Source organism: Haemaphysalis longicornis, unplaced genomic scaffold (assembly GCF_048455015.1).
Source record: "Haemaphysalis longicornis isolate Haplotype H1 unplaced genomic scaffold, Haemaphysalis longicornis Haplotype H1 scaffold_5, whole genome shotgun sequence".
Taxonomy (NCBI): domain Eukaryota; kingdom Metazoa; phylum Arthropoda; class Arachnida; order Ixodida; family Ixodidae; genus Haemaphysalis; species Haemaphysalis longicornis.
This window is the reverse complement of record NW_027526385.1, coordinates 150,731,704-150,758,134: the sequence shown is the minus strand read 5'-3', so window position 1 is coordinate 150,758,134 and position 26,431 is coordinate 150,731,704. Positions and strand designations below refer to the sequence as shown.

At 46.4% G+C, this 26,431-nt stretch overlaps 1 long non-coding RNA gene across 2 annotated transcripts; it reads left to right on the top strand.

Annotated features, from left to right (window-relative positions):
- Nucleotides 1-778: 778 nt before the first annotated feature.
- On the top strand, nt 779-25,319 carry LOC144139449 (uncharacterized). 2 transcript variants are annotated; one of them, XR_013316210.1, is made up of 4 exons: nt 779-861; nt 12,333-12,620; nt 14,556-14,729; nt 25,109-25,319. It is a non-coding gene; the product is annotated as an uncharacterized LOC144139449 (long non-coding RNA). The 2 variants fall into 2 exon arrangements; XR_013316211.1 differs by lacking the exon at nt 779-861 and adding an exon at nt 5,906-5,998.
- Nucleotides 25,320-26,431: the final 1,112 nt, after the last annotated feature.

Genomic DNA, 26,431 nt, shown 5'->3' with positions numbered 1-26,431 from the left:
GCACCCTTATCGTGGTATTCCACCGTTAGGGTTGGCGTAGAAACCATAGTCGCTGAAACCAGTGAAGACAATTTAAGTGGTAGTAATGAATACTAATTATAACAGTTTTATTGCTACTCAGATAACGGGTCCCCACGTGCAGAGCGCTGCAAAAAGCGCTCATTTCGTTATAACCCATACCCAACTTTAGAGGCGTGCGCCAAGTTTATGTAGCCGTTACTTCATCTAGGAATCCCACACATCGGTGTAGACATCGTTTCACCGCACATATCCGATCACAACACCACCAAAGCATTCAAAGCACCGAAGGAAACACGGCAAAAACAACGGAAGGCTGTGAAGTCCAATGCTCCGGCTCATTCCACTGACGAGGGGAGTGCCGAGTGGTGGCGCCACCCGTCCACCGGCCCGGTCCCTACTGAATGCGGCGCTAGGAAGAGTCCTTAGTGTAGTACAGCGATTGATCATGTTAGAAACACTTATCCAGTATTTTGGAGGAAAGATGGCAAGATGGCGGGAAAAAAGTGGAGCCGATTGATGGCCCCAGCTAAACATTGCTTCCAAACTATAGTTACGCCTGTTGATTCATTTGTCCGCAATAAATTTTTTTAACATCTTTTTGCCAATGGCAATACAATAGTGCATCTCTTCTCTGGGGGTATTACCGGCATTGATAACCTTGGAGGGCGCCATATGAGATTACGCCTCGCGCACTCACGCCTTTATCTTCGTTTCGCAGAACCGAACGCAAGTTGGCTGCAACGGCGGCGCTCTGAGTTCACGCGTCCTTTCGAAAGGTCTGTCATAGGGTGGAGACTGAACCTTGCATTGTCAGCCTTTACGCCGGTCTGTTTTTTGCAGGTAAATTTTTCTTTACTCTCCTATTGCATCATCTTTATTCCGTACCAAAGCACTAGATCCATATTGTTTTCTGAGCTCTTTTCTTATAAGTGCGCTGCGGGATTAGAAAGGAAAATTAGAAAAACGTTTTAATGGGGAAGTACCTATCACCTTGTCGAGGCGAATAGCTAGTCAGTATACAATTTTTCATGCTACCTTAATCACGTCATCGGGCGGGACAATAATGAATGCGATAGAATGCGATTATCACTCGCGTGATCCAATTTAGTTCTAGTGCAGGAAACGTTGGCGCGTCAAAATATTATTTTATAGCGGCATTCGCCGACCGATTTCTCGGACCCCTTATTCTCGGATGTGCCTCAATATCCGAACTTTGCAATGGCACTGTCGCGCGTTCAATTTAGTCAATGTATAAGAGCTACGAAACTTTCGGGCGCGTGAAACAGTACTCAATCGATTTTCTGGGCTTTTTCTTTCGATCGTCAGTCAAAAGGTACAAATAGCTCTAATAAAATGCTACGATTTTGGTTTATCTGCAGCCTCAACCCGGCGTGGCATGCTTGTCGCCAGCCGATTTCGTATACCTGGATAGCAGGTCCCGCTTGCTGAACCGTCCCGCGAGCATTTGTGCCCTGCAGACGCCATTCCCATTAAAGTGACACTGGAGCAGTTTGCTAACGCTTACGGCGAGTTCGAGCTCTGTGTTCACCTCACCGACGACGTTACAGCTCGACAGGTACTTGAAAAATAAGGAACGCCCTCCGACAAAGAGGGGCCGGAGACTGTGCTGCCAACTACTTCTGGACTAACTGAAGCCCTCATGCAGCTTTTCAATGTTTACAGCGAGAACGTCACCCTCGCCGACGTGCAAGCTAAGAATAGCACGGCATCGTAGCGACCCGCAGAAACAGATTGAGGTTTTTCAGCCCGATCGGTGTAGTTTTCCTGCGAAGAAGTATATGTCTCACCCCCCAGTTTTCATTATGGTGAAGCCGATTTACTCGACGCCGCTCCGGGGCTCCTCCTCGCCACCGCGACACGGCTTTCACAACTGTTATTCCCCTCACCCCCACCAATAACGCTTTACCAGCTGGGCATTCGGCTGATAACAGCGGTAGCTCCCTTCCAATGCGCTACCAGATCAGCCTTCCGCTTTGAACGCCGACGTGAGCCCATAATTCTTCAGCATAAAAGGCGTTCGGCGCGAAATTTTGCCCGTGTATTTCACCCCTAAGCACGCGCCCATCATCGATTGCCGGTTTATGCGTGCACTGGTTGGGGGTGGATGCAGGGGGTGTGCATGCACAGCTAGTCTTCAGGCAGTTAACGACGACATGCGCGTTCTGCAGGCAGAAAATCTAAACATGCAAGTCTCACGGCTTAATTTGACCTGTCAGCTGTCCTCAATGTTCTATGAATTTGGATTGGTGTGTTACACAGACAGTGTGATACCTATGAGGCGGGACGGAAACGGACAGCCACATGTTTGTCCACTTGAATGAAGCTACAGTTCTTCCAGGTTTTAACTCCATATGAACAGCCGCGTGTACTTCGGTCGGAGAAAGAACCACGGGAATTCAAGGAGCGCCTGCCGGAAGTGAAACGCGAACGGGTGCGAAAACAGGAAGCTTCTGTCAACCCCGTTTACACTGTAAGTTCAACTCTGCCGAGTAGCTGGGAATCCCACCCAGATGGACAGCAACGCCGACATGAGCCTTTATGCCTTGTTCAGCTTGAAGGGCTTCCATAGCGACAATGAGAGTACTTGCTCACCTTGGAGGAGGTCACAATCTTTACCGCCTGCTTGTCGTTTAGTGCTCCCGGCCCATGCCAGGCTCTCCAAACCAACTTAGGTCAGCCGTGCCCTGCTACCAAAATACTTCTACCCTACTAGTCTTAAAGTAGATATCCCGCTTTTGTGACCACGCCGCAACTACCCATATGGTGTTCGCACGCCGCCTAGGCCCCTTCTATTTCGTAAATAATGAGCAGCGTATATTTAGGGGCGTGCTTGGAATACCATATTTATCAAGTACAAAACTATTTATTCATATTGCCTGCCCCCCTTACCACAAGAATGTAGCCGGCAGCCACCTGGCACACCTAGCCAACGAACTCAGTGTGTTGATTTCTCCCAGTTTTTTGGGCGACTGCCCCAAGTATCTATCCCGCAGCGCTCATGCGGCCGTCAGGAGCGACTACGGAAGCGTGTCTTCACATTGGTGTTGTGGCGGCTGCTGTGGCTACTCCAGATGGCGTTATACAGGTTCAGCCGAAGGGCTCTTTCGGGGTCTAATGTCTATCACGAATGTTTTTAAGGCATCACCCAAGCCAGAAATCCAACGCAGGTCTTTCGGTCAAACGCCCAATAGTCTTTGAGCGACCTGGTCACCTTACTGTGCTCCACTACTATTCGCGGCCTTTGCCTGTCTTTTTTGTACCCATCCGCCAAGTATAGTCGCAGCAAAGTTTTTGGCGCATGCATGTGCTCCAAGTTTTTGCATTCCTGGAGAGAAGCACTTTCCAAAAAGTGGGAACAAATTTTTTCGCGGGTAGCGGTCTCAAGCAAGAGCAGGCATACTGGCCAAACAGCTCAGGAAAGAACACAAATGATGATGATGATGATTAGTGGCTTTCCTTTTGAATCGGGGCGTCGGTTGTCAGCAACCGACTTGCCTGTTTTATTACGTTTACCTGCCCTACTCCCATCTAACCTATAGATTTGCTTCCTCCCTCCCATCTCTCCCTCTTTTCTGTTTTAAATTCATCGCCCCCACCCCCCTTTTTTCTCCCCTCGCTGTTCTAAATTCTGGTCCGCATGGTTACTCCGCCTGCGTACCCATCCCTTCCCTACTTTTCCTCCACCACCACTCCAGTCGCCTCTTCGTCACCTCTATGGTCTTGAAGTTGAGGTTCCCCCTCGCCCCAAATCCCAAAGCCTCCGCCAGCGTCGTTTCCCCCTCACCCCGCGGTGGCCGTATCTCTGTGCAGCTCCTGACAATATGGTCTATAGTTTCCCGATCAGTGCCGCAACATGCACACGTTTCATCCTGCTGCCTGTAGCTACCCGTGTATACCCGGGTTCTCAGGCACCCTGCCCGTGCCTCGAAGAGCAACGCACTGCCTCTCGTATTGCCATAGAATCCCTCCTTCCTTATTTCCCGTTTCTCTGCCCTATAAGTCTCCAGGGTTTTTTTCGCTTCCATTCTCTCTGCCCACTTCGTCGTCTATGTTGCCTTTACCTGCTTTTTAACTGTTGTGTAAACCCCGCTTTCCCCTAGCGACTTTCCGTACCGCTTGCTCAGCTGTCTGGTCCTCCGTCTCCACCGCGTGTCCACGCTCCTCAAATATAGGTACTTAAACACCTTCGCGGCCCATTTTTCGTCCTCCATGTCACGAAGTCGGTCCTCAAACTTTATCTTGCTCTGCGCCTCCCTCGCCTCGAAAGACGACCAGGCCTCTGTGGGCCCCTAGGGCCAATCTGCCTACCGCCCTCTGATTTACTTCCAGACCCGCTTGGGTCTCTGGCTTCATGCACAGAACCGAATTAGCGAAAGTTAATCCTGGTACCATGACCCCTTTTCAGACTCCCCTTAACACCTCGTATTTGCTGTATCCCCAGAGGCCTCTATGCTTCATTGTAGCCGCGTTCCGTTTTAAGTGCGAATGCACTTCTTAAGCGAGCCTGAAGGGTCCGCCGCCGTCCGCATAGCAACAGCTGCGGGTGCGCGCGCTCCTCGTCTTCCTTAGCAACGGGGGGAGATGGGCGCGCGCTGCCTGGCCGCTGACATGGCACATACCCACGTGGGGGATTGGCCAGGAATCTCCTCGTCTTCCTTGGCAACGGGGGGAGATGGGCGCGCGCTGCCTGGCCGCTGACATGGCACATACCCACGTGGGGGATTGGCCAGGAATCGGGCGTGAGAAGGGCTAATGCACCCGCTTAAAGGAGTAGTGACACGAAATTTCAAAGCTGAGATCCGCTCTAGCAATCAAGTACAACGACAACACAAATAGGTGTCTGTGAATAAATGCATCTTTCTTTCTTTGTAGTTGTGTGTGTGTGTGTGTGTGATCTCTCTTTCGCGAACATTACCGAACCGCGCAAAGTCAACTCGTGCATTCGCACTTTCACATTCTTCCCCTCGGGGAAATGCGGGGAATTTTTCCTTTCGTCTTAAGGTGAGCCTCATGCGCCTGCGTGTAATGCTCATGCGCCTGCGTTTTATGCGCATGCGCCTGCGTGTAATGCGCATGCGCCTGCGTGTAAAAAGACAGAAGGTACACTGCCATCTAGTGAGGAAGCCTGCATGCTTATTCTACCCAGCAATGTAGAGGAAGAAAGATGTGTGGCGTCAAACCCCTCAACAAAATAAACCAGACTAAAAACCTTAAAGCCATGTGTGCAAACATTTTGTCCTGGTTGGAGGCTGAAAACGCTACTAGGTTTTTTTTAAGTGCCACGATCAGAGAAACACGCCGGTACCAAATTGGCGGGTTCGGAGGGACACGAATTTTGGGGGGCAGAAAAGTGCTCAAGCGGTACCTAGACTTATGTAACCGTATCATTACACATCAAAGCTTTGATTATTTCGTAAAAATATCGGCAGAAACTCAGGGAATTGACTATGAATGCTTCGCACTATTATGCCGTTGTTCTTGAGTGTGAGTTCTCTACAGCCCTATTTTTGCGTTTTTCTAAATCTTCCCCGATCATTTATCTCCATTTACAATATTATAACGAATAAAGGTGTTACGTCTTTTTTATTTTTCTTATTTTTATGTTTTCAAAATTTTGTTCGAACAATTATGTCTACTTTTGAGCAGCGGTTGCGGCGGAAAGCTTGACCACTAGAGACTACAAATTCACTCAGGTTGCTTTGGCAGCGGTACGAACAGCGCAGTTTCCAGCCTATATCGGTGATCCCGGAGCTGACGGCACTTGCGGGTGTATGTCGCGCCTGCGTGCACTGGCCGCTCTCTCAGCTGACCTCCTCTGAGGATCATCCTGCGACTACGCCGACGAATCGCTGCTTTCTTCCAAGTATAAAAGGACTCTCCAAGCACCGTGAAGGCACTTTGGAGCAGCGGTGAAGGCACTTTCGAGCACCATTAAAGACTGTACAAATTCACTCAGGTTGTTCGGGTGTCTTTTGCGCTTCTTTTTGACATTTGGTGCTGCAACTGTTGCTCAATCGTTTGTTGTTATTTCTGCTTGTTTTCGGTCCGCGCAATGGTTTCGTGTGCTGAGCTTGCAAAAAGAATTGGTACGATCAAGGTAATGCTAAAAAGTAGCCTAGATGCACTAGTCGAGGAAGTTGCCGCTAAGCTTAAACAGAAAATGGACGACTGAGGTGCACCTGATCAGTTGCAGCTTGCGAAATCTGTTGAGTTTGTTAGCGATGATTACGACTAATTGAAGACGAAGTATGCAGAAGTAGTCGAAGCTAATAAGATATTAACCGCACGCAACCAAGCTCTCGAGAAGAGAATGGCTGACCTTGAACAGTACTCTCGCCTTAATAACAACGAAATTAAAGGAGTGCCGGCTAGAAAAGGTGAAGACTGTGTAGCCATTTTGAAATCTATGGCTGAGGCACCCGATTGCCCCATTGAAGCGTCAGACATTGACACAATTCACCGCGTTCCCGCATTTTGTGCAGAAAAGAATATTATAGCTCGCTTCTGCACCTGGGAAAAGAAAAACGAATTCGTCCAAAGGGCCCGCAAAGCCCGCTTGCGAGCTAACCAGATTGGCTTCTCTGAAAAATGCGACAGCGCAGTGCACATAAACGACCACTTGACGATGGCCAACAAGAAAATTTTCACGAAGGTGCTTGCGCTGAACAAAGAGAAGAAGTGGCAGTTCTTGTGGACAGAAAACTGTCAGAGCAAGGCGCGCTGGAACGAACCCAGCAAGATCTTCGGCATAGCAACAGAGTCCGACCTAAAAATCTTCGCCTATTGGTCCCTCCTATTTCAGTTCACAGCACATCACGGGCTCAACACAGGTATGGCTCTGTTTTCTCCGGACCAATTTAAACTAGGTCTTCAGCGCAAAAAACACTTCCCTCATTCACTTTAACGCACGAAGCTTCCGCAAAAACTTTGATTAAATCAGCACATTTCTTAGATCGCTACAACATCCCTTTTCTTTTATTTGCCTCTCGGAAACTTGGCTTTGCAATGGCGGTGCTCTCTTATACGGCTTTCCACATTACCAGTCCGCGTTTTGCCATCGTCAATCTAGTAGCCATGGGGGTGCTGCAATCTTAATCTCACAACTACTCTCGTATTCACGCAGACTTGATATCACAATAAACGTCACTTATTGTGAATCTGTACTTATGGATCTAGACAAATCTTTTATTGATGATGCGGACAAACACTTCATTCTGGGACGCATCTATCGCTCGCCGTCGTCATCCGTTTCTGAACTTTTGTCTAGCCTTAACGCAGTGTTTAAAAACTGTTGTTGGAAAACAAGAACGTTGTTATTGTACGAGATAATAACATCAACCTGGTCGATATTGATTCTCAAAAGCCCGCAGACTACATTGCCTGTTTCAGTAGGTTCAGCTACAAATCGTTAATTCGACATCTTACTAGATGTTTTATTACTAGATGTACGTTCCTTGGCCCTGAAACTCCACTGGAGCATGCCATATCAAACATATCACCTGCACCGGCATCTGGAGTTGTAAGTGCAGACATCCCCGATCAGTATCCCATATTGCTTACGTTTAGTGCTGCTGAGGCAAGAAGCCTCCGTGTTTCTCAACTTCAGTGCTCAACATTGACAAAATTTGTAGGAACTGTTACCTCCACTGACTGGTCCCGTATCGATACCTTACAGAAGGGAGAGGAAGCTATAGAAGAATTTTGTAACACTATTCATAATACCATACCCGCCAGAAACTGTACAGTGAAATGTAAATAAATGCTACAAGTTCCCTGGCAACCCTTGGGTTACGCAGGGGCTATTGCGAAGCATGCGCAAGAAAGAAAATTTATACCGCAAGACTGAAAAGAAACATTTTCACTAATCACTAGATGTTACGAGAATTATTCCAAGGTTTTAAATAATTTTTTGAGGGCAGCTAAAGAACGTTGCTACCGTCGATTGACGACGACTTCTTGACGACGACGACTTCTTGTTTTACATTGACGAAGACTTGTTGTCCTACGCAGTGAACAAGGAACCCATATGCGGTTCCGAAACGTCAATATATTTCTATTCATGGTCATTGTTCGCTTTTTTTAACGCGACTACGTAGCTAAATTTGATAAAAATAAAATAATCCTGAAAAACAATGGAAGTTATTCAATAATTTTCTAAAGAGGTCCTCATGCAATGTGCCAGTATTGGAAATAAACTACAATGGCGTCATTCACAAATCTGGTGACGTTACTAATGCATTTTGTGAATACTTTTTCTCGCTTCCGACACCACAGGTTTTTTCGTCATATTCCAGTATACCACGTTCTAGTACTACTTTTTACCTTTTTTCCTGCGTCACCTGAAGCGGTATACGTAACAATTTTGGGATTGAAAGATACTAGCTCAGGACTAGACAATATTCGTGCAGTCACTTAAAAGTTGTGGCTGAGGTTATTCTTCTGATACACATTCTTCTGATACAAAATTATCAAGGGGTCCCTCAAGGGTCAATTATTGGCCCTTATTGTTTACAATTTATATCAACGACATCGTGGATCATCTTCAATCCGATCATTGTGTTCTATATGGCGACAACACCACATTATCTTGTGCCCACAAATCGCTACCACCCCTTGTTTGATTGCTAAATGGTGTTTTAACAAACACCATTTGTTGGTGTCACAAGAATCACCTTATTATAAACCCCTCAAAAAGTAAATTTATGTTATTTAGTTCGGAAGAGAAGCGGGTGCCCTTTTTTCGGCGATAAATCTGCGTACCGACACTATTCATGTCTCTGATCATGTCATTTGCCTTGGCGTTCACTTTGAATCTCATCTCATATTTCGCAATCACTTCAATTGCATAAGCCAAAAAACTGCATGTGTCATTAGAGCCTTAGTATATATCGTAAGTTTTATCCATGTCACGCGCTTCTATCTTGGTATTTTGCCTTTTTTCACAGCCATTTGACATATGGAATTGTTGCGTATTCTATATAACTCTCACATTTCATACGTCCAACATCTCCAGAACCAAGCATTCATGATCACAAGTAGGGCCTTCTATTCCAGCGCTAGCGCACTTCTTGGTCAATATAACGTCTTGTCAGTTCTCAAACTATTCCAATATAACATAATTACTTTGTTGATCAAACTGCTGGCTAATGAACTTCATTTCCACTTTATTGGTTCAAGTTGTCTCACTAATACCAGCCCAACCAGATTTGCTCCAAACTTCAATTTCCACAAATTATGAAAAAATGACTTCGCATTTTTTCGTTATTTCAAACTGGAATAGCCTGCCGGATGCAATTAGGTCACTCTCATCTTTATAGCCCTTTAAGAAGCATTTAAAGAGTTCATTTTGCCGTTTTGATTCGTACGTAGTAGCTCTATGAATGTGTAACTTAGCACCTGTTTTTTGTTTGTTGCACCCTTGTTTCTTGTCGGTTTTATTGAAAATGTGTGTTTGTAGTTCCGTATGGTTCGTGAGATGCAGAAAATTTTTTTAACCTCCAGCGTCAGTTACATTCCAATTCACTTTGCTTCTATTTTTTTACTTGTTTCAAGGTGTGCAATACTCGACCATGGAACTGCGTTAGTGTTTGTGCTCTCTTGGCATAAATTGTTTAGAGATTTTGCTTAAACGCGCTGTTTTGTCTATTCGCTTTTCCTGCCCATTGTGAATTGTTATTTTGCTTAAAATTGTGACTTGACACACACAATGCAATATGCCGTAGTGTGTTCAGTTTTGTTTTCATTTTTCTTCATTCCTTCCCTTTCTTTCTTTCCTTCTGATTTTTGTTTTGAGTCTGCCTAGTAAAGCTACGACATGAGTTCTTAGTTTGTATTGCTCTGTTGTTACTTTATATCTATTAGGTGTTACTCTGAGACTTGTGACTATTTAAAGGGTCTTTAGCTGCTTTCACTGTATTTTTTCTAAATAATTACATATCGAGGGTCGCGATGCAATATCAACTATGGGACCCTCATCTGTATGTATGTTCACATGTACCCTTCCTGTTTTACAAGTGTCAATAAACTTCTTCGTCTATAAACTTTATTTACGCTATAATAACGACTACCGGTGGAACTTCCGCGATATGTGCAATTTTGTGGAAATGCAGGGTGTTACCGCGGTCCTGGCTGTAAGGGGACTCGGCAAAGAATAGTACGCACTAAAAGGTCAGAAACATGTTAGTAAACACTATGCAGCGTCGTTCAACAAGGAACGTTAAAACGTTGGCTCACGCTACTGATGGCGGTATGAGTGCTGTGTTGCAACAAGGTCATTATTAGTGTTTTCTTTCTGTGTCTTTTTTGTTTATTTCTTTAAAATAATAGTGGCGTGATGCGGGTTTTTTATATATGCCATAATGCGAAAAACGAGCGTACTTCCTGTCCTTCGCCCCTGTAACTGAACTGCTTCGCTTAGATGTTATGAAACCAGCTAAAGAATTCAAGCTTTTTTCCCGCCTTGCGAGCACTAAAACAGTATAGCGCAGCTTGCACTACGGTGCAAGTGTGGATAAACCCCAGAGCTGGCGTCTCCTCCCCCTCTGTCACAGACGCGGAGTCTGAAGCTCACATGGGTTTCCGAAATTGCCGCAGAGATTTCTCCATAACTGCAGGCTCGGTTGGTTTGGTCCGCCGACATTTACATAGCTCCTAAAATCGATCGCATTAGCACGCGCTACAAACGGTGCTACCGGGCTTCGCGAAGGCTTCTGTATAGGAAGCTGATCTATGCTCCTTACTTAAGGCACAAACGCACGTGAACTGGTGAGGAAAAGAGAACGCGAGAGATGGCGCCACGTGAAATGGCAGAGTGTTCTCGCAGATAGACCTGGACTACGCCGGGTGCTTTCCATGAGGTGCATGCTCGCGTGCAATCGGTAATTTTCTTTTGCAATTTTTTCAAGCTCTCCTAGTGGCGCAAGCCCTCGCGCAAGCCTCGATGACGCCCAGCGGTTTTAGGGGCGAAGCTCCTTAAGGCGTGGGTCTGTCCATCCTCGACGTTTGTATGTAGCCACCTCTAGTTTAGTTCTTAGATTGTTTAGTTGATGGCGTGGCTACCTCTAGTTTAGTTCTTGGATTGTTTACTAGATGGCGGTACTTGTATATGATGAAAAGATGCGCTTGGATTGTTTTCTAGATGGCGTTGCTACCTCTAGTTTAGTTCTTGGATTGTTTACTAGATGGCGGGGAGCGTTGTAATAAAATCCGTTCGCTGTTGGCGCGCGCTCGGAGTCGCCCGATGGATAAGGCTGCAGATGTGCGAGCCCGCGAGGCAGAAGCGCTCCGTGAAGCTGCGCTACGCCGCCGCCAAGATCCTGCCGTACGAGAGCGGGAGGCCGAAGCGTGTCGTCTGGCTGTGCGACGACGCCGCCAAGATCCCAGCGTTCGAGAACGAGAGGCCCAAGCCTCACGGCAACGGTGCGAGGACCCTGCCGTACGCGAAGCAGCACGGCTGCGGCGCGAAGAAGATCTCCAAAACGTCAGAGAACGGGAAGCGGCGAGAAAGCGCGCGTATCGGCAGGCAGACCCCGATGCAGTGAGAGCTCGTGAGGCGTCTGCAAAACGCATCAGGCGAGCTCAGCCCCAAGGTGCCGACGCGCGGTTTAAGCGAGACTTTCTAGACGTTACGTTCGGACACAGATGTAGTGGGCGAACTTTCACTGAAGAGTCACGGTTTTACCGATGATTTTCCCTCAGGAGCTTCGCCCGCTCATCATCATTCACCCCGTGGATATGCTGTGAATTTTTTGACGAGGCGCACGGTCACGCTCGCTGGGTATTTTTATTCGTATTTATTGTAGCAAACGCCAACGGACCAAGCGCAAGCTTAAACTGTTCTTGTGGTAAAAACGAGCGCACTATATTCGATTTCCGCTCGGTTGGTTGTAAACGTATCGCGGATCAAGTGCTACCTATTTAGTACTATGCAATGGCACGTAGTCCCGCATTCTAAACTTCATTTTCGGTCAATAACAAAAGCTTTGTAACTACTTTCGACAAGATTGCCCGTTTGCAAAGGCGCGCAGTGCGTAGCCTTAAAAATGTATCGCGTAAAAGTATTTCGAATACATTATTTGAAAGGTACAATTAGACACTTGGCTTTAACGTGAAACATTGGTATGTATATTCATTAGGTCAATATCACTAATGATCAGTTTTTAACGTAAGTTTGATGCAGTAAACGAGGTGATGTATTTCATTCAGCAAAATTGGGGTAACAAATTTTGCTTGAAACTTTCCAGGCGAGTTTACTGGCAGGAAATTGAGAAGAAGTACGTCATCTGTTGCAGGATATGTCAGAACTGAGGGCACCGAAGGGCACCATGGTGGAGGAACCTGGTACCGCACCCTGCGAAGTAATTTTGGCCTTCGGAAAACTGGGATCTCCGCTGTCCACTGCCACTTCACCGAGATGGCGCTCACAATCTGTGCCGTGAACGCCAATGCGCGCCACGGTATACTTCAAGTTTACAGTAGGCCCCTCAATTGCATGTGATGCCATTGTAGAGGGAAACAAGCTCTCTGGCCATTTCAAGCTGCTTAAGGAATGGAATCCACCAGATACGGAGCAGACAAAGGTAAGCAGGTTAACTGCCCCCTGATGGTGAAACACTTCTCACATCGTTTCCGGCTGGCTTGAAAAAGTCAGCAAAGTATACCTTGACGCAGTCCACCCATCGTCCCATATCTTTTCTCTATCGAAGGTATGCTGACATTAAGGATGGTACGCCAGTTACAGCCAATTTCCCCGCCGAGGTGCTTGTGCCCTCCTGCTTGCGCCTGTTGGAGATGGAGGCACAGCCTGAGAAGAGCAGCTGCGTAAGCTGCAATGGCGCCAGGAGACGTTTCAAGTGATCAGGGACGACTTCAGGGCTCCGGGTCGTGTTGTACGCTCGAGTGAGGCGTTCCAAGTACACCCGAAGGGAGTGATTAACCACACCGAAATCATTTATTAAATTACCTGGCTACATGAAGGCATGGCTAGAAGGATATGTAATTTTGTCTCACTGAAACGCAGACCCTGTGGTACACATGGAAACGCGGTCTCTGATCATGTGGCCTATGACAACCGTTTACAAGTTTATTACAAATTGTTTGCTCCAGGGTGGATGCTAATGCACTTGTTACCAACATGGGATTACGTATGCTTGGAAGAACGTAACAAATGATGTATGACGTATGAAGTACGTATAACGTATAAAATGACGTATAAACTGCAAGGGAATGACAAAAAACTAGAAATTTTGGGATTCGACTACGCCTTTGTTCACTTTCAGCACGTTTTCCTTCAACTCTCATTTACTATCTCGCCATTATCTCGCGCTTCACACCGACAGTGTAATGCACGGTCCTCGCCTCAGCGTTGCTTTTGTAAGAAAATTTATAACAAGTTCCGAATTGTTCAAGCCCCTGCGGTTCATGTCAGCAATATTGTGGCAAACGATGAGCACATCTTATGGTGCGCCTTCTGGTGCTACCCCAGGCAATCTGGTCTTCCACCTTGTGTACGATGTTAGTCTCGTGTTATAATGCCTTCGTGTTAGTTTCGCAGACTGTACTGCTAGAAACTCTGCATGCCCCATGGTAATAATAAAGCAGCCTAGCAGAATGGTAGAACCTCGACGGCAAGCATATGGGTTTTAGGCGCTAAGCGATTCATCTTCGGCAACAGCACTATTGCACTCTTACCACCAACACGCCGGGACCAGAACCTGAGCGAGTTGAAAGATTTATCGTTTGTTGCTTAAACCTAGCAAGCTACCTGTACTGTGCACGCGAAAATAATGAAAGTCTGATACACGTGTTCTACGAAATACAGCTGCCAAAAAACTGGTAGCCAGCAGTTACAATGAAAACATCTTGTAAGCACTGCCCTTCCGATGCCATGCTATTTCGGGGCGGAATGTTATCGCTTGTAGTTACCTACCGTTTGCTCCGGAATGCCAGCGCACCTCCCGTTTACTCCCACATGCCAGCGCACAAAAACAGATTCATTCATCTTCGCTACTTCTTTGCACTCCGAACCGCGACTCCATGTGTATTACTGAAAAAAACAACAACACGTGACCTTTCCGCTCTACTCCGTTTCTTCTAATTTGAATAAATTTGTGCATTTTCCTGGATGTTCGATCTATTTAGTATGTCCACAGCTTGGTAAGCTTAGCACACTTAATACATTCTCATTTTATTTATGGGTACGTATAACCAGCGTTAGCAAACTACATGCAAACAATACACAAAGGCATGCAGGTAATATCTTTGCCTGAACGTTGTTATTATGGTCTCTTTACTTGAGTGTTTTGTAACCACAGTGGGCGTGTTTTAAGCACCACACAACATTAAAACGGCATCAATTTATTTTCCCGTTTTACAGCACCAACGATAAAGCCTAGAACGCATGTTACAATCATCCAAAGATTACGATTGTTTCGTTTCACGTCCACAGGTTTTCCGATGACAACCACCTAAAGGTATCCTTCCTATACTCGTGTTAACGTTTGTTTCGTTTCCAGGTATGCGTAGGCCACCACAAGATTGAATACGGGGACATCTTGAATGCGTTCGTCTGCATAAGCAGCCCTTCCGACTACCACTCCGAGGACAACAACTGTCAGACGTGGGTTTTCAAGTTGCTTAAATTGCTGAACATCGCTGTTCCACGTCGTGTTTTCGAGATTGCCTCAGGGGTAAGTTAGTGGCAATGCCGTTGCAACTGAAACATTACACTACAATAACACGTTTTGTTGAATTTTTTAAAATCTTGATGTTTAGAACAGAGTGGAAAATGGGGAAAAAAATTCCCGCGCCTTCCCGCGAGGGGAACACGAGTAAATGCAGAGCATTTGGGCCTCAGTACTGGTTGAAGGCAGTGTTGTTTCCATTGCTTCTTCCGTGATGCTGGAGTAGCAGACACGAGTAAACGTGGGGGCGAGCGTCAACCAAGGAAGGAAGGAGCAACGCAGTGACTGAAGCACGAGCGACCGCTAGACGCTTTATATTTGCAGCGCGCGCAGTAGAGGCAGAGCAGTACGCGGGGGAGAGCGCGCATGCGCAAGCAGCGCGCGCCCTTCCACGCCCCACCGCGCTGCTATCATGCACCTGTTACGCCGAGACCGCGACGGAGCGAACGGGCTGACTACGACGCATGCGCGCGCCAGCTGCTGTTGAGAGAGAGGAGGGATGGCGGAGAGGCGCACCTGCTGCGGACGCGGAGCTGTTGACACCGTCCGACGCAGGAAGAGGCGAGCCTAACAAATGCTCTGCATTTAAAAATATTCAGAAGAATATTTATTACTGCGTAACTAAAGTACTAATCCTTTCACATTGACACCGGCGCTCTGATGATATACGTCTAAATTATTACCAGTAATGTACATTGGGAGACAGTAAACCATACTAACCTGCGTGTGCGAAAGGTTTCCAGTCTCTTTACACTACTTACTGCCGGCCTAGAGAACTGTGGGCCTATAATTACGCCGGAAGGCTGATAGAGAGGTACAACGAACGCTTGCGTTTTACAGATATGGCCAGGGCAACACCTAAGCTAGGAAAATTTTCGAATACGGATAGGGGAACACACGCAAAAGCAAGGAAAGAAAGCTTCCATTTCACATGTGCAAACTGCGCTAACCTACGTATGATGAAATGTCTAGAGAAAGGATTAGATACCAAAAACCGGCATTGAAAAATAAATGGCTACCGTACTGTCGTCACCAGAGTGTTTAATTTTCAGCGAAGTTGTCTTGCGCAAGGTGCTCACAAAAATAACGTGCGCCTGGTCAGTCTTGTCAACAAAGAATCGTGCGCACGCCCCAAAAGTAGTATAAAATAACCTGTAGCTGTCCTTCCAATGTGGGCATGTTGGAGCTGTGGATTCCAAGGATACCAGGCCTGGCCCATCAGTAGGAGTACTGGCCACTCCGAAATGAAAAACGTTAGTAAACTGAACCTGACCCCGCAGTTAATGTGTAAACATGCCTGCCAGCAACACTGGTAGTGTATCACAACAGGGAAGTCGCAAAACAAGCACAGTATACAGCCGATTATGTAGACACCAGGTTGGTCACTGCAGCCCTAGGCTTCGACAGAGCATAAGACCTACCAGCGGCGTCAGACAACACTAAATTAGGAGTGGGTTTACCGGCCTCTAAAACAGAAAAAGGGTGAAGATAAGGCGGACAAGTACAAGGCTACAACACAAATAAAATGCCAAAGAAAACATTTACTTCAATCAAACACAAAAACTAATGACGTTGCCGTAATCAACATACCGTTTCAATTGTTTTATTCATCGTCACTTCATTTTTCACCCAATGTCCAGAAAAGCGTCCAATCGGCCTGCTGGCAGCGCACATGGAGATGGCAAGCTCCCTTGGAGAGGAGATTTGCACACACAAATAATTAACGGTAGTCGTTATATGGGGACATAATCACTGGCGTCGTCCTTTTCATCCATACCCCTTAACCCCTGGATAGGTCCTTAATTTGTTCAAATCTGAAGAGATACAAGGCATCCCATCCGGCCTTGGCTCTACAAGTACAAAGCAGTGCTATTCTTTGGCCTCGTCCCCCTTATCGCATTTGACACCAAGAGGTTCGGAGCTTCTGACGTGAAATGTGATCTCCGCATATCTCAGGGCGTTGTCCCAATCATCTATGCCGGAACCTACTAGAATTCGAATGGACCGCCTTTTTATATGTAGACTTTTATAGATACTCGGCTGGACGAAATCGTACCTTTCGAATTAAATAAATTTGAATGCTTGAATTTCGAATTAACAATCTTTTATTGTACGGAATGCACGCCGTGCGCAAGCCCCCAAGGGCACAAGGCCGTCAGTAGTGCACATTCCCGAACAAAAATCGACCTGAGAATTGTATAAAAATCACTTATCGTGTGCAAATTAGCAGGTGACATCTACGTATGGGTCTTAAGATGTAAGACGCGATAGCGTTACTTCGACTGCCGGGGAGCGTTTTGGAACGCAGTTGCTGTATTTGCGACGTATGCTTCACGAGCAGTGAAAGTCAGCGTAGACAGAAAAATAGTTAGGAAAGGCTTTCAACTCGCCGTGGCCCAGGAGAGACAAGATACCTCTGCATATCTGTGGGTTAAGAAGTAAGTGTAGAAGGTTGCGACGGCAAATTCATTGTCTGTCAGTTGAGCGAGAAGGTGTCAGTGTCAGTGTTTCAAAGTGTTTATTCTCTTATGCTTAGGCACAACTGAACATTTTTGCTTTTTGCGAAGAGAGAAAGAGCGAGTGTGTGTGTGTGTGTGTGTGTGTGTGTGTGTGTGTGTGTGTGTGTGTGTGTGTGTGTGTGTGTGTGTGTGTGTGTGTGTGTGTGTGTGTGTGTGTGTGTGTGTGTGTGTGTGAAGATCGTCCTAACGTAAGAAATAGTTGAGCGTTAGGAAAGGGGGTAAACAGATGCTAGGGAGATCAAGGGTGGACCCTGACGTCTAGGGCGCCAGAGGCAGCAGTTCCTTCCTTTGCCTTCTCATCAGCTCGCGCCGATCTGGACGTAACGAGCGGGTCAAAGCTGCCCGCCGTGCCCTGATAGAAGTGGAATATGTAACGTTTGAGTTCTCATCTGAGCTTACATTTGGCCATAGCTACGTTGCGAGAAAGAGGAAGGAAGATTTTTCTGATTTTAGCAGAGTTAAGGTAATGGGTGATATTCGCAACAAACATATTCGCCCACATATATTTATCCTCCACAGAGGTTGCGATTCTTCGGCATTGAGACCCCCTTGTAGCGAGGGAAAAAAGTAGGGTCCTAGGCGTACGATCAGGACCAAACAGTCTAATGGCCTTTGAAAGCCTGCAATAATGTTTACGTTTCGGTTCGGTACTTCCGCTAGTCGGATTGCCAAGAGGATGTCTTTATCTTCCCTATATTTGTTCCGGTACGTAGAAGGGCCATGAAATCACAAATATTTCCTAAGTACTCAACTAGTACACTAGGCAGTAAATTAGGCAGTAGACTAGGCAGTAGACGACTGCTGCCTCCTACAATCGTACGGGCCGAAGTGGGTGTATACAGTGCTGTCACGAGATTAAAACTTTGCTCAAATGAACTGAATCCCGCCATATGCCTGTTTTTGTCTAGGTTTCGGATCCACATTTCTCGAGAAAAGGGATTTTATGCAGAGTTGAAGAATTGGTGATCTGTCTATCAAGGCGGGCAGCCATTTCTTTTCAGAGGGGTAGCGTATGCTCCATACGATGGCCTGCCCCGATTTTGTTTTCCAAGCCGCTCGCTTGGTGCTGAGAGTCATTTCTCTGATTTCTCCAAGAGCGTTATAAAGGCACAATTTGAGGCCCTATTCATCATCATTGTCATCATCATCATCGTCATCATCATCATCGTCATCATCATCAACAACATCCCGTTCAGATCGACTGCACGACGAAGGCCTATCCCATTGAGGTTCACCGCTCTTATCGTGCGGTGCCCGAGTCCAATCTTTTCCTCCAAATGTTGCTATTTCTTCCCTCTACCAAGTTATTGGTCTTTCCCTTATAGACACATATCTGGCTGTCCGTTCTGTTACCCCGGTAAACCAGCGGTTGTCAGTTGGTCTCGCGGTTAAAACTGTGAGGTTGAGGACTTCCCTTATAGATGCTGTCCTGATGGGGTTTTTTATTTTTGCGGTGCAGGAAAATTTGTGGTACGGTAAGCTCTGCAATATCTAGCTCATAATCAGTGAGGGTTACAGTCTTACTGTTTCTTTCCTGCTTTTCAATAGGTTAGGGGTTTAATAATGCGGGCGATTTGTTACAGGTTTTTCTGATTCTGATTAGCGATTGTGAGTTCGGCTCTGCCACTTTACTCTAGAGCCACGCCGAGCACTCTTACATGCCTTCTCTGGGAGGACATTGGTACCTATCATAAGGTCATTTTTAACTTGGCCGCGTAGCACCCTCCGTCATTTGCCAAATGGCCCTTGCGGCGGAGGCAGAACCACGGGAATGTTATAACATTGTTTGAAAATGTTTGTGCTCATACCCATGGGTTTTATTTTAAGTTGTTTTCTACTCGTAGTCAGTGCCTTCCGTGAGTTCTGAGAGACTGGCGTTAATGCTTTGCCCCCTGTTTTAGTTAGGCAACCCAATGCTGGTTGCGGCATCAGTCCCGGTGGTAACTCGTCGGGATGGCCAGTGGGTAAGGCGTCGCGCTGCTGAGCCCAAGGACGAGGGTTCGATTCAGGCCCCGGGCAGCCGTCGTTCTGATGTAAGCCGGAAACGAGAACGCCTCTGTTGCGACACTTCGGTGCACAGTAAAGACAGCCAGGTGGTCTAAATTATTAGGGAAACGTCCGTGATTTCGTGCGTGAGAGCCCCGGTGTAGGTTTAGGTCATGAATTACCGGAATTTTATTTTTACCTTCCGGTGGAAACGCGCTTGGATGTAGGGGCGTCAGCAGCGGGCATGGCTGGCGGCTCTGTCTGTCGAGTATGCTGCCACCGACCTGGCGTTGGACGAACTTTACTGCGCAGGCACGGCACCTGCTGAAAATGCGTGCCCTTTCTTTCGTCTCCGCCGAAGTCACATTGTCCTCTTTTCCATAGTTCAGTTACCTCGATGCAGGCCAGCCCTCGAATCTTGCTGCTTCAGTCGTAGCTTCCGGCTGGGAGCGATGACGTATTTCCGTCGACACTTTAGCGCGGCTGATAGCGGAGGGCTAGCAGGCACAGGGAAATGGAAAAATGAGCCCAATACCGCTATCGCGGTAATATCAGAGATATTCCTTTTTTATTCATGGTGGACGTGTGTTTAACATTTGTTAAGTCACTTTCAGCTCCTCTAGCAGCTATTTCACGAGCCGAAAGCGCAAAAGCAAACTCTTGTTTTTTGAACGGCAAGCTGTAAGCCACCCAATCAGCTTTCCTCATAAATAATGGCCGCGGTCTAATTAAATATTTGTACTCCAATTAGAAATATTATGCAGTGGAGCCAGCAGAACTGGAGACACTCTTAAGTGTTGGAGAAGTGCGTTGGCTTGAATTTCATACGTGCCTCCAGCTGTGCTAAGAGGTGTTAGGACTATTCTGTTTCTTCCTTGTTGTGCACGATTCTTTTCCAAACTGTGTATGTTGATATATGAGTTGATGGATCAAAAAATGTTTTTCTGCTGTACGTTTTAGTCCCACATTTGGTTCACCGCCACTGTACCCTTGTGCGCTTGAATGTACCCACGTTTTTAGTTGTTGGTTACCTTCTGAGGACTGCCAAGGTTTCATTTCGTTGTGCACGCGCTACCGTGCACTCCTAGTTCGAGCAAGGCCACGTTTATTTTTTATTATACCAGACCTTTGGGTATTTGAGGAATGTGCTGCTTCTACTATGTTTGCAATGACTACATCTACAACCTGATCAATGTATACTTTGTGTATCGAGGCATGGGACTGTTCGGACATTTCCCGCAATTTTTTTCTATCAGCTTCCTTTTCACGAGATCGTCGTGTGTATGTTAGAATAATGAAGGTATTTATTGAGGTTATAGCAACAGGAAAAAAATATCACTGACGTAGTAATTCGCAGCTGCGCTGCATGGTACTAAAGGAAAGAGAGTAGGACAGCCTATTGCTATATCGATTTCGGGGTGCGTGATGTGCCTTCTGCTGTAATAGGTTTGGTATTTCCTGTTAAATAAGCAGTGGCTGAGGAGGGCAAAATATTTTTCTAACAGTTTGCCACGTGCATCCCCTCGTACAAAAGAGTGTGCCTAATGGTGAAGCATAAAATATCCAATCATTACGAAATGTGAAAAATTCGGTTTCCCAGAGTTGGAAATCTCTAAGGATGCATTAGGACCGCGAAGCAATAAACAAAGTAAAAATATGTGCTCTCATAGTTACTTCTTCAAGCTTAGTCTGCAGGCTTGTTTGATGGCATGCTTTAAATTTCTTGACTACAAGTGTGACACCTCGAGAAGAGCATGTGCAGCCATTTTCAGGGTTTTTAAAAACCGCATATTGCTTTAGCAATATGCGTCTTTTTTTTTGCGTCTCCACGTTGTTTGAAAAATTTCAAATGGCTTGTGTCCTGTCACGGTATTATAATGTCCGGAATGCTTCTCATCAGTTCCCTGCAATTTCATTGTATGGTGTTTTGCGTGGTAGATTTCATTTGAGAGAATATTGTGTGTGTGTTTCCGTTTCCGTTTTCTTCTTTTTTACTTCGTGGACCAGTTATTTTTGTTTTCTGTTTTCTACGTTCAACTGAAGGGCGCCATTCTCCCGTCGTCCAGGGTGTTGATTGACACTCACCGTCTCATTGAATATACAATGTCGCCAGGGTGGGGCTTTCTCGCTCTCTCTATCTGTTTCTGCCGCCAGGCTATATTATGCTTATTACTGTGCATTTCTGCATCTCGGAACGTCGCTTAGAAACAGACATAGAGCCCTGTGGCACCTGCCACTGAGCGGACAAAAACACCTAGTGGCCTTAATCACATTGCGTTACGTTTGCTCTATCAGCATTCAATATTATGATAGTAACATCGCGCACCAATTCATTGTATGTATATTGAAGTTGTTCCCGCTTGACATGCGCTGTCCGTGCCCATATTTTGAAAAGGTGTTGTGATGTGGTAGGGTGTAAAAATCAAAATACTATGGACAATCCACTAGGGGTGTGCGGCGCAACAAAGAAAATGATGGTTGAATGGTATCGTGATGATGAAGAGGAAAGCAGAGGAGGAGAAAGAAGTCGTTGAGAATCGGAGGGCAGCGCAGCGCACTCGCTGTTAGTGATCAAGTCGCAAGGTTCTGCGGCCTGTCGACCGGACGGCCAGAACCACGGTGTCCTGCGTCTGTCGACCGGACAGTCAGGCACCACGTCCACACCCCCCACAAGAGGCCGAGGAAGCACCGTGCCGCTGCTCTCTGCATCCGCTGCTTCACCTGTCAACACAGATGTCTCCACTTCGCCTCTACAACCACAGCGAGACTGGCTGAATCGTAAGACTTCACCCATTCCGATTTGTTTATCGGTTACTAATTGGACTGTTCCGTTGTCCGCATCATTTCCGCCACCTGAACATTTCAACCGTACTCTGTATCCGTTTGTGTTGCGCCTTCGGCATCTTCCATCTCTTGCATAAATGTTCTTCGGCGTATTATTCCAAAACCCCGCGTGGCAGTCCTTCACCTGTGCCTCCGAGTACCTCGTCTCGAGTCTCCGAAACCTCATAACATCACAAAGTGGCGTCCGCGACAGGACTCTCCCATAACACCTTGGAGAGTCAGGCTCAGACAAGTGGAAAGGATCTACAGGGTTGAGATTGTTAACATGGGGCTCGAGGAACTGGAAAAGCTTATTGCTGATGGAGTCCGACTGGGACTCAAAGGGCCTGAACTTCGCATGTGGGTCGAGAGTGAGCGTTCGAGATTGAAAGCACAGCGTGAAGAGGAAAAGGAAAGGTTAAAAGCACAGCGCGAAGCTGAAAGGCAGGCGTTGAAGGATGCTCACAAAAAACACCTTGCAGAGCTGAACCGCGAGTTAGCAATTCTCGAAAGCTTGTATAAGGAAAAGGTGGCAAAAGCCTCTTTGGTTGCCAACACGATGGCAGGCCAAAACAAGTTGGGAGATGTTCGCGAAGCAGGCAGTAAGGTACATCTTCCCAGGCCAGAAAGTGTCGAAAGTTCTGCTCAAGAAACCTTTGGGAGAGGTCTCTAGCAGGATGGCGAAATACTGCCTAATGAGAATACTTTAAGCATATGGAGACTCAGTTACAAGTTAAAAGCAAGATAGTGCCTAAAGAGGTCCACGCTAGGTGTCCAGTAAGGACATCTCTGAATGTTGATGATCCTGAATCATCAGACATTGCGGTGAAAGTAGCTGCAGCCGGCGCAGCGATCACCCAAACAGATACGCCGTTTTTCTCAGACGACAAAGGACCTGAAGCTTCCAGGACTGAGTGTTTTGAAATTCAATACAGCCAGCCCCAGAGGGAGCCCAAACATTCTCCAGAGGTGAGGAAAATGCGGGAAGGCAACCACAAGCCCAAAAAAGAGAAGAGACCTTCCTTCACCACGGGTTCCACCAACCCCGAGAGCCGTGAAGTACAGCTGAGCCTAAAACGCACCAGGAGGAAGTTGCGCATACCTTTCTTCTTGAAGCGAAGGGTACTCAAGCGCAAAGCTGGCATGCTAAATCGAAGTGAGACATGTTCCGTCGGTGTAACAGAACGAACGGTTCCAAGACAACCGAGAGCTAAACGACGCCAAGTGAGAACTTTCAGGAGTTTCGGCCGCCAACCGCTTTCATCTCGGAAGAAACCGGATGCGGAAGGGCCAACAAACAGTCCGGGAGAACAGAGAAGTTATTATGGCCACAAATCTGTCCCAGGAGCACACGGTAGCCCAAAGACAGACAAGTCACGGATGAGGGCACGACATGTGAAACTTCCTGGTCAGCTCCTTTGGAAGTACAAGAGAAAGGAAGATGTGCTGAACCAATCGGCTTCCAACGGCACGACCCCTTTCCTGGCTTCGGACTTGTATGCTCTTCTCTGATGCTTCCCTTCAGGATGAACCTGTGATCTTTAGTACGAGTTTCACTAGTTAGAAATGACTGTGACGAGACTCCGAGACACTGCTTACAGTGTGATCTTACTTTAGATTTTTATTTTTGAAAGTGTGTGTGGCTCTGCCCCAACAACTTTCATTGAGGGGGGAGTATTGTGATGTGGTAGGGTGTAAAAATCAAAATACTATGGACAATCCACTAGGGGTGTGCGGCGCAACAAAGACAATGATGGTTGAATGGTATCGTGATGATGAAGAGGAAAGCAGAGGAGGAGAAAGAAGTCGTTGAGAATCGGAGGGCAGCGCAGCGCACTCGCTGTTAGTGATCAAGTCGCAAGGTTCTGCGGCCTGTCGACCGGACGGCCAGAACCACGGTGTCCTGCGTCTGTCGACCGGACAGTCAGGCACCACGTCCACACCCTCCACAAGAGGCCGAGGAAGCACCGTGCCGCTGCTCTCTGCATCCGCTGCTTCACCTGTCAACACAGATGTCTCCACTTCGCCTCTACAACCACAGCGAGACTTGTTGAATCGTAAGACTTCACCCATTCCGCTTTCTTTATCGGTTACTAATTGGACTGTTCCGTTGTCCGCATCATTTCCGCCACCTGAACATTTCAACCGTACTCTGTATCCGTTTGTGTTGCGCCTTCGGCATCTTCCTTCTCTTGCATAAATGTTCTTCGACGTATTATTCCAAAACCCCGCGTGGCAGTCCTTCACCTGTGCCTCCGAGTACCTCGTCCCGAGTCTCCGAAACCTCATAACATCACAGTGTAGAGGTTTTCATCAGAATAGAATGTAATATAATAGAAGTTTATTTAATGTTCTTTAGAAGACATGACGGGACGAGAGAAAAAGCTGCTGTGGACAGCTTGCGAGCTCTCGCCCCGTACCAGTGTATGGGCCCTGATGGTATATATTTCAATTTATTTTATTTCATTTATTGCAGCCTTAAGGGACCGGAGGCATTAGCTAAGGTGGGGCAAACAATATATGAGGGACTCTTAAACAAACAAAAAGCCGAAAAAAGGAAGAAAACACGAAGAAAGGGAAGAAAAAACATCGCTCAGAAAGGAAACAAGCAAGCAGAAAAATAATCAAAATCGTAGACTGGAAATAAAACAGCCATACACACGAGTAATAAGCACCGTGTTGCATGGGTCATGAAAAGTTTGTTACTAACATGGTTCAAATAGCAAGTCATTTTAACAAAAACCATTTACGTCAGATGTATTGTTAGTTTCCCGCGAAAAGTCGTGCGTTCGGCGGACAAAGCAATACTGTCCGGGAGGGTATTCCACAGGGTTATTGCATGAGGGAAAAGAGAATCTTTCATCGATGGTGTGCGGAACTCAATGTGCGCAATCGAAGAGTTTGCGTGTAATTAATACACTGCAATTTCAATAGAATGGTGTTTTCCAGTAAAATTTAGTAACATATATAATAAAACGTTGGTGCAACAAATGTCGCTAAGTTTACAGAAATTAAACTGTTCTCCACAAAAATGCACAACTTAGTTTTACTTTTCAGGAAGCAACGTTAAGGAACATGGGTTCTGAGTCCGAAGTCCCACCCGAATACAGGAACCAACGTTGCGAGGTGCGGTTGGTATTTTTCCAAATCGGTGGAGCCCTTGGATCTTTCTTATCCTGGTCAGGCAAGTTTCGCCAGTTTATGCATTGGGCGGTGGATATTAAACTGACCGATGGATATATATATCGGTGCAAAGGTGTATCAGAAAATGGCCGGCTAAGAGGAATGCTAGACATCACTCGGGAAGAGCCTCCCCTAAAAGACCAGGCAAGTTTACCTCAACTGTTGCGACTGAACATTTGTTTCTTTATTCTAAGTGGTCAAGAACTGGGCTGGGCGCTCTCGTGTGGGGTGATGGGTGCACTCGAAATCTACGGTGTGCACAGACAGAACGCACACAAATGGTAGCGAAACGAACAAAGGGGAAAATGAATTATAAATATACCAAAGGTGCCAGAAGAATGGTAGTGACACACGTTTCGTGTACAACAAGGGCACATAATTCGGGGGCAGAGTATGTACACAGGGTATAAACTTATTGGCCTATTCTTTTAACACGTACTGAAAAGACAGGGAAAAGAACTGTACCGTGCTTGAAGTTTCCATTTTAATTTAAACTTTATTTACCAAGAAGGGAATACATTTTGATTTGCAACACATCATCTGACCCACAGCAACCTTGCTTGTGGCGGGCCCATGCAATAAATAAATCACATTCTAGCAACTCCGCCTTAAAAGTAATTCAATACGGACAACAAAAGAAAGCGCTCGCCAGAACCGTAACACACCCGTACACATCAATCTACTTAAACATAGCACATATACAATCATACATGCGCATACATACAACTGCAGATACTCATGTATAGACATTTATATGCTCACGCGAAAGAGAAAGAGCGGCAAATCTAGTCTCGCAACTGAATGTAGTCCATATTTTGTTAAGGGCCAATCATTTAAAAAGAGAACATGTTCTCTTTTTAAATGATTGTAAAACGTGTGTAAAACGTGTATGCATACACGTATGCATACCACCTGTAAAACGTGTATGCATACACGTTTTACAGGTGGTAATCTTAGTTATTTGCAGGTCAAGCTAGCGATTCGAAGTTATTATCTGTGATAGTGTTTTTCAACGCTCGAGAAAAATGGCGGCTTTCTTTAACGTCAACAGAAACAGCGTTCCATATCTTGGTACCAAGATACTGCATTGTAAGTTCTTTCCGTTCGTGAAGTTTGGAGCCGTTTTGGGGGAGAAACTTCCGTTTGCGGGGATGGTTCATATATACGGAGCAGACGTGGAGCGTGGGCGCGCTAGTT